The sequence below is a fragment of the Gossypium hirsutum genome, chromosome D08 (genome assembly GCF_007990345.1).
Source record: "Gossypium hirsutum isolate 1008001.06 chromosome D08, Gossypium_hirsutum_v2.1, whole genome shotgun sequence".
Classification (NCBI taxonomy): domain Eukaryota; kingdom Viridiplantae; phylum Streptophyta; class Magnoliopsida; order Malvales; family Malvaceae; genus Gossypium; species Gossypium hirsutum.
Window position 1 is genome coordinate 14,235,113 of NC_053444.1, and position 9,730 is coordinate 14,244,842.

At 35.7% G+C, this 9,730-nt stretch overlaps 1 non-coding gene across 1 annotated transcript; it reads right to left on the reverse strand.

Annotated features, from left to right (window-relative positions):
• Positions 1-1,238: 1,238 nt before the first annotated feature.
• LOC121220508 (small nucleolar RNA R71) lies at positions 1,239-1,345 on the reverse strand. The gene has a single exon (XR_005917714.1). It is a non-coding gene; the product is annotated as a small nucleolar RNA R71 (small nucleolar RNA).
• Between the last annotated feature and the right edge of the window lie 8,385 nt (positions 1,346-9,730).

Sequence of the window (9,730 nt, forward strand, 5' to 3'; positions counted from 1 at the left end):
GCATGCAATCCTAGAAATAAGACAACGTAAATCTATCGAATTAGAGTCAAATCTAATAAGGGAATCCATATGGTTGAGTTAATGCGATAATAGGGGTTTTAATTAGAAAGAGATTGCAATTAATCAACCTAGAGTCAGTTGTTCTTACTCTCGAAAGAGATATTAATATAATTTAGGGATTTCTATGGATCAAGACACAAGTGAATAAATCATTTAATTCAGATTCATAATAATAGGTGAAGTCTAGTTGGATTCTTTCCTGGGTATTATCTATCTCATTGGTTAATATTTGATTATTTTCTTATTTCACTCTTTGTTGCGTTCTTAGTTAAATTAGTTTAGTAATTTTAGATTAAAACACAATCACTCCAATTTGTTGATTAAATAATAAGAAGAAGGTGATTACTAGTACTCTTAGTCCTCATGGATACGATATTCCCTACTCACCATACTATTGTTAGATAGGTGCGCTTGTCTTTGTCGTATTTATAGTTAGTTTAGTGACCATCAAGTTTTTAGCGCAGTTGCCGGGGAACTAAAATATTGAGAACACTTTATTTTTATTAATTTAATCATTTTTATTTTATTATAAGTTTTGTTTTTAGTTGAATTTTTACTTTCTATTTTTTCTTCTATTTGCTTCTGGCAAGTTCTTTTAGTTTATAACTAGAAGAAACCCGTCGGGACCATTGTTATTTGACAGTGAAATTAAAACAACTGCTCGTAGAAATCGTAGAGAAGCAAGACAAAGTCGACAGAATATAGTAGACGGACAAGAAGGCATTATTATTACTGAGGAGATGTGTGATAATCAGAATAATCAGCTACCTCCTACAGTTGCTGTAAATCTTGCAAATCCAAATCCTGTTCCGACTGTTATGTACGATTATGCCAAACCCACTCTAACTGGGGTTGAATCAAGTATTGTTCGACCCACTATTGTTGCGAATAATTTCGAATTGAAGCTGAACACTATTCAGATGATACAACAGTTTGTTTAGTTCAATGGTTTGCAAGACGAAGATCCAAATACTCATTTGGCCAATTTTCTGGAAATCTGTGATATGTTCAAGATTAATGGCGTCACTGACGACGCCATTTGCCTACAACTATTTCCTTTCTCGTTGAGGAACAAAGCTAAGTAGTGGTTGAACTCTTTACCATGAGGTTCCATTACTACATGGGTTCAAATGACCGCAAAATTCCTTCTAAAGTGCTTCCCACCGGCTAAGACAGCCAAGTTGAGGAATGATATCTCTTCCTTCAGTTAGATCGACTTAGAGATTTTATATGATGCATGGGAGAGGTATAAGGACTTATTGAGAAGCTGCCCTCACCATGGGTTACCTCTATGGATACAAGTTCAAACTTTCTATAATGGTTTGAATCCCTCAACTAGGAAACTAATCGACTCAACAGCCAGTGGAACTCTGAATAATAAAACACTCGAAGCGACTTATAAATTTATTTGTCGAAACCATTTTTATTTTGAAAAATGGGGTCGACTTTTAAAATGAAAATGGAGTCGCCACCAATCTTTTTTCAAGGTGTGATCGGGTCACCTTGAAATTAATGATTTTGGTCTACAAAATTCGAGAAAACGAGCTCGAGAGTCAATTATGCACGAGGAAGGATTAGCACCCTCGTAACGCCCAAAAATTGGTACCTAATTGATTAATTAACGTCCTAATGTCAAAAATTTGAAAAGATTTTAAAATACGATCCTCTTTAAAAACCTAAATAAATCGAATTTGATGTTAAGACCTCCTTGTCCCGAGGTAATAAGATGTCATATCTAGTAAGTTAGGATACGATATTTTAACCCTCGAAACTAAGCTTGTCTCATGCATTAAATTTTAAAAAGGATATTCGGTAAGTTGGATCAAAAAACTCAAAACCCAGTAAGTTAAGGCACGATTTTGTCAAAGCTCCAAAGTACCGAATATTGCCTTATTTTTAAAAGTTTTCTTTTTTTAAAATTGGGGAAAATTGACGCAATATTAAAACGATGTGTAAAAACTTTGATAAAAAAATGGCAATATGAAAATACAAATAAACAATTTATAAAACATGAATTTGAAAATGAATTTAAAAAAAATGTAAAATGTAAACGAAGAGTATAAAATAAAATAAATATAAGGCAAAAGAAACTGTAAACAAATCTAAAAATAATGAATTTGAAAATGAATAATAAGGGAAAAATAAATTTGAAATCAACAATATACAAATCAATAAATAAATTATATATAAAAAAGTAGGTAATATATGTATAAGTTTGGAATAAATAATATATAAAAAAGGAAAATAAGTAATATATAAAGTAATAATATATAAATGAGTTTAAAAATAAATATTGTTTAATAAGGAATTTAGAACAAGTTATACACAAAGCATCTTAAAAATAAATGGTATATAAATTAGATAGTATAAAAAAAATTTGCAATTGATAATATATGGAAAAAAATTAAAGCAAATAATCAAACAATTTAAAATGGATGATTTATAACACGAGTTTTTATAAACAACATGTGTGACATAATATTAAAAACAAATAAAGTATATAATTAATGGAAGAAAATAAAAGAATGATAAGAATGGTTAAATGAATGAACAATATGTAAATAAGAAAGTTGATGCATAAATAAACGAATAAAAGTAAAAGAATAATTAATGATTAAACAATTAAATGGATAAATATAAAAGGTTAAAAAAAGTTTAAGTCAACCTAACTCTCACAATATGAAGATTCAACGAAATTCCTCCACCAAAATCCAACTCAAATGAAAACAACTTAAAAAGAAAAGAAAATGAACGAAGAACAAAATAAGAACAAGCCACATAAAATAATAACGCAAGAGAGGGAGAAATTTGAGTGAATGCTCTTAAGAATTATTATTGGTCCAAACTCAAGTGTTTTTACAATGAAAGGAGAGGCCTCTATTTATAGTTGAGCCTCCCCAAATCCAACTGTACAGATCAATTACATCAACGGCTAAGATTAAAGGGTATCTACAAATTAAATCTCTAAGATTACAAAATCATATCTTCTAAGATTGCATATCATATCTAAGATTGCATATCCTTGCAGATTATGTTTCCATACGCGTCAAGCTTGTAGATGGACCTTCAACCTTTTCAAGTAATAGGTCATTCCGATCGGGCCAAATCATATAATTTTGGACTGGACTTGGACTTTGTTTTATTATTTTGGGTATATTTTTTTGTGAGCCCAGGCTAAATTGGCCTATTACAGCTGCCCCTCTTTGCTCATTGTCGTGTAACGAGAATGGAGCAAAGACTATAAAAGGGCCAATTTTGCTCTGTCTTGTCGGGTTCTAACTTCTTTGAGTGTGGTCTTCTTCAAAATGTCTCATTCCATCCCACTGCATTTTTAGGGGCATAGGAATTAGTGTTTCTATCTGCTCTAATGTGATTTCAGGGAGAAGAGATTTCTAGCTTCGATCTTCTTCGCTGGAACTTTAAGGATGTAGGAATTGGTAATTTCAACCTGCTCCACTGCAACTTTAGGGAGATAAGGCTGGTGGCTTAAATCTGCTTCCCTACTACCTTGGGAAGATAAGACTCACCGTCTTTGATCTACTCCACTACTGCTTAGGGAGACATGATATACAATTTTCAACCTACTCTACTACTGCTCAGGGAGATAGAACTGGTGGCTTAAATCCGCTTCCTACTATCTTCGAAAGATAAGATTCACCGTCTTTGATCTGCTCCACTACTGCTTAGGGAGATAGGATCTATAATCTTCAACCTACTCCACTGCTGCTCAAGGAGATAGGACTGGTGGCTTAAATCTGCTTCCCTACTACCTTGGGAAAATAAGATTCGCCGTCTTTGATCTGCTCCACTATTGCTTAGGGAGACAGGATCTACAATCTTCAACCTATTCCACTACAAACTCAAAGAGGCAAGGCTGGTGTTTTCGATGTGCTTCACTGCCAGTACAGGAAGAGAAGTTCTGCTGTTTTGAGTCTGCTTTGATGTAACTTCAGGAAGATAAGACTTGTCATGGGGATTTAAACCGACCTACTGCAACTTCAAAGGTGTAGGATTCATCATTTTAATCCGCTCTACTACAACTTCAGAGAGATAGGATTAGTAGCTTCAATCTGCTCCACTGTAGCTTTAGGGAGATAAGATCGGTATTTTCAACCTGCTCCACTGCAACTTCAGGGAGATAAGGTTTGATGTGATCTACTCTATTGGAACTTCAGAGAGATAAGATCTCATGATTTATAGCTTTGATCTATTCCACTGCAATCTTCAGGGAAATGAGATTTGCTATCTTCAGTCTGCTCCACTGCAACTTTAGGGAGATAAGACTTCACTTTAATCCGCTCCACTACAACTTCAGGGAGATAGGATTATTGGCTTTAATCTGGTCCACTGTAACTTCAAGAAGATAAGATTTGCCATGATCTACTCTACTGCAACTTCAGAGAGATAAGATCTGTGATTTATAGCTTTAATCTGTTCCACTGCAGCTTCAGGAAAATGAGATCCGCTATCTTCAGTCTGCCCCACTGTAAGTTCAGAGAGGTAAGATCTGTGATTTATAGCTTTAATCTGTTCCACTGCAGCTTCAGGAAAATGAGATTCGCTATCTTCAGTTTGCCCCGCTGCAAATTCAGGGGGATAAGACTCGCTTTCTTCAATAAGACTTGTAACTTTAATCCGCTCCACTGTAACCTCAGGAAGATAGGATTATTGGCTTTAATCTGCTCCACTGCAACTTCAGGAAGATAAGATTTGCCATCTTTAGTGTTCCCAACTGCAACTTCGGGGGAATAATACTTGCTTTCTTCAGTCTGCTCCACTACAACTTTAGGGAGATAAGACTTGTAACTTTAATCCACTCCACTGCAACCTCAGAGAGATAGGACTATTGGCTTTAATTTGCTCCACTGCAACTTCAAGGAGATAAGATTCGCCATCTTCTTCAATCCATTCTAGTGCAACATCAGTGGTATAGGATTTGTGGTTTCACCGATCTATTCTCTAAGGAACATGACCTGTAGAATCCATTTCATGGGCCTATTTATGCCTAGTGATTAGGATGTTATGATTGGAATGAATCAAAATCTCTTAACTAGATGTGTATGCATGAATGTAAAATGTCATGAAACTGATCCCCTAATGTTTGAGTTATTATTGCTCGTTGTTTATCAAGGCTCTATCACTGACACGTTAGAACGCCATCTTGTTCGGCGGGTATTTCCACATAAACACTCATATTTTACTTAATCAGATTGCCCCCACTGTAATCCTCAAGGTTCAATCCACTGTACTTTTGGGTCATAAAATTTGAACCATTTTCCTCCCACTATAATTTAGGAGTATAAGATCTGGCTCTTTCTCAATCCTCTCCTACTGCAATTCAAGGATACAAGATCTGAATCTCTTTGGTCTTCTACACCATTCCCAAGGTGTCATACCAAATGTTTATGCACAATTGTAGAATTTTCTTCCTCAAGAAAACCTCTTCTTGTCACTTAGTGATCATTGCTTATTTGTTCATTGAAGCTTTATCACCAACATGGCATCTTGTCGTTTTGTTCAATCAATATTTTTGGACAACAAAATCCAAATAGATAGTTTTAAATTAGACTTTTCCTCCTCAGATATTTTGACCTTTAAACTTGGTGAATTCTAAACAATAGTCCTGCTTCAGGTTCTTGTATTATTTAGAAACTTCTATAGTAATATGAAAAACTTCCTTTGTGAGAGTATTATTAGTCCATTAATCATTATTTCAATACAAAATGCTTGAAAATGATCATAACAATGGACAAGAAGGAAATAATTAGGAGCATAGCTCGAAACAATTAAATTAATCAAAGATAGTCAAGGCAATAAAAAGAAATTGATTGGGGCATATCTTGAAAAGAATAAGGTAATCAAAGACAGCAAATTCAAAAATGGGTAAGATGGAAAACAAGGTGCCCCAGATATCACAGCCTGAGCTTCTTTGTACGAACTTCTTGAGGACCATTTTGAGCTTAATATGTGTTTAGGGGATCTGGAGTACTTTGTCAATGCCCTAAGATGTAGCATACTTCCTCATTTTTAATTCAGGCATAGCAAGACTACCACATGCCCCACTTTCGATCAAAATATGAGCTGCCCTTTTCGGGTTTTCAACTCAAAACCTCTTTGGTCTTATAGCGCCCTTTGCGGGTTTTCGCCTTGGCCTCTCCTCTTTTTTTTTCTTCTTTTTTTTTGATTTTTTTTATTTTTTTCTCAAGGCACATTTTGCGGGTTTTCACCTTGACCTTTCCCCTTTTAAGTAAAATACTTCTTGACTAAATCTGAATTCACCGGATTGGGCAAGTCTTTGGCATCCATCTCGGTTAATATCAATGCTCCTCCAGAACAGACCTTCTTTACAACATAAGGTCCTTCCCAATTTGGCATCCACTTTCCTTTAAAATCCATTTGTATAAGAAGGATCTTTTTCAACATCAGGTCCCCATCGTGGAATTCTCTAGGATGAACCTCTTTGTCGTAAGCTCGCATCATCTAATCATGATAGATAGCTTTTAACCCTTTTTTTCTTTGATTGGGTTCAACATTCCATAAACCAATAGGCCAGGTGTTGCCCCGGCAAAGGTCCTGACTGACGTTTGATGAGCATAGAGGGTAAATGGTAACTTCTTTATGCCAATATTTACAAGTCTTAGTCATCTTTCCCACGATCCTTGTTTTATTTTTTCATTTTTGGCTACATATGACGTCTGATCTTTGAACAAACTACAAACTTTTGACATTGTCCTTTTTGGCATTTTTTATCGATGCCTGATCTTTTTTTTTTAAATTGGAATTTAATGACTTCGACCTTATAACATTGGCATATGAAGCTATTTCCACCTTCTTAGTGAACTAATCAAAGACCACAAAGATGAATCGATATTGGCTAAAAGCTTTTGACGAGATTGGCCCCATCATATCCATGCTCAACATATGGAAAATTTGTGAAGAAATGGAGGAGGCACATAGGTTTTATCTTCCTAAAATTGGTATTTACGGCATAACTGATGTAATCCCCTTCCATGGTGGACTAGCAGTACTGAAACCTCATGATTAACTTGGCTATCGTAAAACCATTAGTATGTGTCCTTCTAACACACTTATGGACCTTTTAGCCTTAACAGCATCCATAGGTCTTAGTAAGCTAGAAATATCTTGCTATGATCATGCGAAAACATCTTTGAATTCTTGGAATAATTTAATGACATTTCTCTTTGTTTCGATGGTAAGAAAAGCTCCAATTTCTTTCTCTTCTCCTAGGCTCACTGTCCACTGACTTTTGTATGGTAAGATCTGTTTTTTCATCTTGTTCTACCATCCTTAACAAATCAAGAGATAGGTTACAATCTCAGTCATATTCAAAGTCCTGAGATCCCCCTAGACACATATTTTAGCTCAAAAAGAGATTTTGAGTCAGTAGCAACATCGCTCATGTCGTTGATATCTGAAAACCTATTGTAGGTACAAAGGCAGATTCCAAAGAATAAATCTAAGGACAATTATTTGTATGAATGAAGAATAAAATAATATTTAAAAGAGAGTCCAAAGAACAAAAGAATCTATAAATGAAAAGAATGAAAGAATATTTGCTCAAAAAGATGCATTTTATTGAAAAAAAGATTTTGGACACAAGCCTATTTCACAAAAGGATTCTTATTGCCTCTAGGCTTTAAACCAACAAGTGTGTTTTGAATATTACTCTAGATTATCTCTAAAAATATAGGGATCTCTTCCACAGTCCCATTGTTCAAAACACTCCCAAATATGCAAGGGCTTGGAAACTTTATTCCCTGGTTCCCTCTTCGGATACATCATTAATATTTAGATTCTCTGATATTCCCTTTGGGCTTTTGACTTCTTCAAGGAGTCACAACTTTCTTCCCTCCTCCTTCAATTATCTCATTTACTGCCTCGTCAAAGTGATTAGGTTCTGATGAAACGTCAAACTTTGCAATTCCCATTTTAATGAACCTTTCGACCAAATTTTTAAACGTATTGCAGTTTTCGATTGAGTGACCCATTATTCCCACGTGGTACTCGCATTGGGCATTCTCAGTATACCATTTTGGGAATGGAGGTTACACGGGTTTTGAGTAGGACGGAGACAACACATGCACATAAAAAAGATTCTGATACAACTCATTCTATGTCATCAGGATGGGTGTAAACTAGAGCCTTTCTGTATTTGGCCTCGAGTTGGATTCCTGCCTTAAAGAGCCTTCATAGCTAGTGGTTACGGTTCTCGGGTGACCTACAGTGACTGCTTTGGAATGTTTGGTGCTTAGGTTATTCACTTCATTTTCCCTGTTTCTCGAGGTTGATCTTTTGATGTTTTCTCCTGCGTCAATTTTCCCACTCCTTATCGCATTTTCGATTATCTTGCCAAACATTACCATATCTGAAAAGCTCATGGTAGTGCTTCCCAACATGTGGTTGATGAACGGTGCTTTCAGAGTATTGATGAAAAGCATCGTCATTTCTTTCTCCAAAAGTGGTGGCTGGACTTGCGTTACTATCTCTGTCCATCTTTGGGCATATTGCCTGAAGCTCTCACTTTGCTTCTTTTCCATATTCTGTAAAGTAATTCTGTTGGGTGTCAAGTTTGTTTCATGATTATACTGCTTCAATAAAGCTTGTGCTAAGTCTTTCCATAAATTGGTTTTAGCACAGCTCAATTGGTTGTACCATTTTGCTGCTGACCCGATCAGACTGTCTTGGAAGCAATGTATTAATAACTGGTCATTATTAACATATCCTATCATCCTTCGACAGAACATCGTGATGTGAGCTTCAGGACAACTAGTCCTATTGTACTTTTCAAACTCTGGAGTTTTGAACTTTGGCGAGAGTATTAGATTTAGGACCAGGCTCAAGTCCTTAGCGTCAACCCCGCAATGGTAGTCAGCATTTTCCCTTACTTTAAATTTCTCTTCCAGCCATCTGTATCGATTCTTAAGTTATTTCGGAAGATCACCCTTGCGTTTTCCATTTCTACCACCTCATCGAGATCAGGGAAAATGAGATTAGTTGGATTATTCCCCGGATTAGAAACTGAGCATATCGGGTAGTTTATTTGCACAGAGGTACCGACCTGATATTGTTTAGGCCTAATCATAACAGATGGTCCTCGTAGGTACACCTCGAGTTCTGTCTGAGCATTTATCATGGTGAAACTCGGAGGTTCATCATTATCATCTCCAGAATTGACCATAGGGTTTTCCCTTTTTCTAGCCCCCCTCATATCTTGCTGAATTTTGGTCAATTGCTCCTGCATTTGCATTTGCAATTGGTTTTGCATTTCTCTTTGAATATGTTCTAACCTTTCCAATATTTGGTCCATTACTTTTGTTCTTGCGCGAGTATCGTAATGATGCTTAGCCTATAGACTTTTTTTCGGTTCCCTGGTTAACTGAAATAATTTTACCTAATTAGGGTCCTTTTGTAAAAATCTAATGCATATGATGCAATGCAATGCAGATGCATGGAATGAATGCAAAAAGAAAGAGAGGCATTGATTCTGAATTCAATTCCATTAGAATAACTTTTCTAGAAAACAAATTTCTTTACATAAAACGTATTACATATGCGGCTTTGCCCTCATATTCGAGGCAAAGACATCGATCTTTTTCTTTATATCCGGATGCTAGGATCAAATCTTGTGAATTTTCCAAAATATGTCTCT